This window comes from Nuphar pumila, chromosome 2 (genome assembly GCF_984573655.1).
Source record: "Nuphar pumila chromosome 2, dmNupPumi1.hap1.1, whole genome shotgun sequence".
Classification (NCBI taxonomy): Eukaryota; Viridiplantae; Streptophyta; class Magnoliopsida; order Nymphaeales; family Nymphaeaceae; genus Nuphar; species Nuphar pumila.
The window spans coordinates 57,030,286-57,034,233 of NC_143250.1; positions in this window are offsets into that span (position 1 = coordinate 57,030,286).

Sequence of the window (3,948 nt, forward strand, 5' to 3'; positions counted from 1 at the left end):
AGCCGGTCCCCCTTTTAAAGATTTTTGCAAAAACTGGTTTTGGTTAAAAGAATTTTTTTCAAAAAGAGTTTTTCAAAAACCCGAATTTTGTTTCTTTTCTATATTTATTTTTTTTATTCTTTTCTATATTTTTTTTGATATTTTTGAAAACAAAACTCTAAAACTAAGAAATTTAAACTATTTTTACAAAATTTCAAAATATTTATAGAAGAAAGGGTTTTTTCTGAAAAATCAATGTTATTTTGAGAAAATTTCTTCAGAAAATGGGTTTGGACTCAAGTTTTGAGAAAATGTTCGAGTTTTGAAACTCGAATTGAGAAATATAACTTGATGGATCCAAACGGACACCAGACGAAGTGTCTGAGCTTTTCAAAAAGTTATTTTGGAAATTTCGAGAATTTGATTTTAAACATTGGACAACGAAGCTCAGATTTGGATCTTTTATCTGGGTCTGGATCCGAAATTGAGTCAGATCTATAAAATGAATTTAATTTCAATAAATCTTGAGAAATAAAATAGAATTTATATTTTAAAACTGACTCAATTACCCAAAAAATGAAGATAAAGTGCAAAAGGGGAATATTTACAAACTTTTGAAAATTTTGGGGTGTTCACAGATGCCCCTCTTTGCTACTAAGCCGGTTGAAAGCCGAGCTTAGTGGCAAAGATAACACTCCAAATTTTGAAAATGCCCCAGTCAGCAGATCTGAACTGGGTGTGGAAGAATTTATTTGAAAGACATGGTTCTTCAGGTTTAAAACTTTATCCTTGAATGGCTTGGGGGAGACGAAATCCTTGAAAATGATATGACTGAATTATGTAAATGAGGAAATCGTGATGGGACTTTGGGCAAAGATCCCAAATTGATAAAGGATAAGAATTTAGGTCAAGTCTCGTGAGGCGAGATCAACTTTTTGGAACGACTCAGGTTTTGCCCTTAACCTGGATGGGATGAAGATATATCAAGATAATTTGGATGGAAAAAGGAATATAAGCAGACCTCGATGGGACATTTTGAGAGAAACGCCTCGTGAGATGAATTCAAGCGTGATCCTTTCTTGGATGGATGTACATAGAGCATGTACTTCTTTGTGGGGAAAACCATGATGAGACAGGAGGATTATCTCATTGAAACGAGGTTCAGGTTTAACCCAAACCTGAATGGAAGGTGCCTCGTGGAACGAGGTTCAGGCTTAACCCTTATCCTGAAAGGGACGACCGTACAGGATCCTAAGACGAGGAAACCGTGATGGGACAACAAATGCATCACAAAAGCGAGCTTCAGGTTTAACCCTTGACCTGAGGGGGGGGATCGCACGAAGTTCTCAAATGAAGAAATCGTGGAAGGACTAGAAAGGATATCTAGTCGAAATGAGACTCAGGTTTAACCCTAACCTGAACGGAAAGATACCTCATGGAGCGAGGTTCAGGCTTATCCCTTAACCTGAAAGGGACGACCATACGGAATCCTCGGATGAAGAAACCATAATGGGACCTTCGGAATTTGGACGAACAAATCCGAATGGGGTTTGCGAGAAGAGAAAAATAAGAGATTCCCTAAAGCTTGGAAAGGGGATGATCTGGGGCGTCTCATTGCTGAGACTAAATCAACTTTCTAAAAACAAATGACCTCTCGCAGAAGGTTTTAGGGTTATACATCGAGGAGCGAGGTAACAAGTTTAATCCTTAGCCTGAATGGATACAGAATCCTCAAAGAGCGAGAAAATTGCGATGGGACCTCTAGACTTTACACAACAAGTCCGAGAGGGGTTTGCAAAAGGATAAAAATGGGGGTCCCTAAAGCTTGAAAAGGGGTTGTTCTTGGGCGCCTCATTGCTGAGACTGAAAATAGCTTTTGACAATAACAGATCTTTTTGCAAAAAGTTCAGGTTTAACCCTTATCCTGAGCAGGAACTGTCTATGGTGGGACAGTGGGGAACACAGGGAAGTGTGCAAATCTGAGAGCGCTCAAATCAGATGGAAGGAAAGGACTTTTCAGTCCTAAGGAGGGATGACGTCAGGATACGTCAAAACAAACATCAAGTTCACACTTCAATTTGGGATAATGAGAAAATATTGCCAATAAGATGCCAAAAAAATTGTAGTTGATCCAGAATAATTGAATTATGCTTATGTATGTGAAAATATCACCTCTTTCTACCTAGAGTATTCTCTCCAATTTTGGGCTAACTATGTAGAATCAAGAATCAAACTCAAATTTGTTGCTGTTGAGTTTCTTCAAGGAAGATATCAATTTCTCTGATATGAAAAGAGAGGAAACATTCTTAGCTTCATAAAAGCGATTGAGTGAAAAGGCATTGATAAAAGAATTTCACACAGATAAAGATGATTCCTGGCAATTTTGAGGAATTTGATATCCTGGGCATTTCCCATGATGATCTTTTTGCATTCTTTTGAGTCATGGAGCTTTCTTGGGCTTTTTACATCATCCTTCATTTTGGAGATGTCCTGACTTTTCTCTCTTTTTTGGGGAAGGGTACGTCACAAACTCCTTCATCTTGGAGATGTTTCGATCCTTCTTTTTCTTTCTCAGAAATTAGGCTGATGATATAGGTTCATTGGTCAAAATTCTCTAGATGATAGCAGAAATCAAATATCTTTTAGGGTTTGTCGGTAGGTCCATCACACTCGCCTTCATCTCGACGGTGATCTGAACTTTCCCTGGAAGGATCCTTCACAAACTCCTTCATCTCGGAGATGATCCAAATCTTCTTTGGCCCTGGAGATCTAGCTCGCATAATTCGTCTTCATCTTGACGACAATTGAGAGATCTCTTTTGCGGATATTTGATTGCAGCTTGGATGACTGAGGAGATATGGATTGGGTAGGTTCTTTTTTACTGCCCAGGATATTTCCACTGTCTTACTGCCAAAAGAATGATCTTTAAGAATGTGCCATAGCTATGATCAATATCAATTCACTTATGGCCTTTCAACATCATTGGATTTTTCCTTTGCCGGTCATATCGAAGATTTTTGTTCATCCTCTTGGTTGACCAACAGAAAAAGCTTGAATTCAGTTCTTATTTTGTAAAAGTCTTGCTCTTTTGGAAATAATACTAAAGGTAGTTTGAGGTAATTCTTTATGTAATGAAAGCTTTGAGATGAACAAATGACTTTTGATAGCAAATTGGCAAAAATATTCTTGAAATCCTTAACGAGAGTAATTGCTCGATATCGATTCGAGACGTCCGTGACAAAATTCTTCTCTCTTTTTCCCCAAAAAGAGAGACTCAGGCTTAAGCCCTTACCTGAATGGAAAGTTGGAAATACTCCTCTTTTCCCTGAAAGAGGAGGTGTTTGCAAAATGGAACTTTCAAAGAGAAATTAAGTTTTCATCAAAACTCCCTATCTCTAGGCTTCGCTTATGGAAAGGCGGCCGAAAAACAAAGTTGAGAAAGTATCACAGAGGGACGAGTCTATCACACTCTCCCTAGAAGAGGGTCCTCTGTGAAGGGTTTGGCCAAAATGAGAAAAACGGGGGCCACAAAAAGATACGAGCTTCCGTCGAAGTTCTCCCTGGAAAAAGGGTTCTTTTGTGTAAAGTTGGTTGTTGTTTTGCAAACTGTTCGTGAAGAAAACGAGTCCCTTCAAACTCTCCCTGGAAAAGGGTTCTTGCAAGCGAAAGACGGTTGCATGCGAAAGGAATGAGCTCCCTCGAACTCTCCATGAAGAGGGTCCATCGCAAGAGAAAAATGATTGATTTTTTGATAAAATGATGACCCGAAGGTCGAAATTGAGAATTTAGAGCTTTAATGATGATAATTGGTTAGTAGGAAGACTGAACCTGCAGGGCTAACTGATCAGTCAGCCAAACAACTAGCACGAGCGCTAGATGTATCAGCACAATCACTGGATTTCGAAAAGTGCCCCAGTACGAGTGCTGGGTTTTCAAAAATGCACATTAGTACGAGCACTGGGTTTTCGA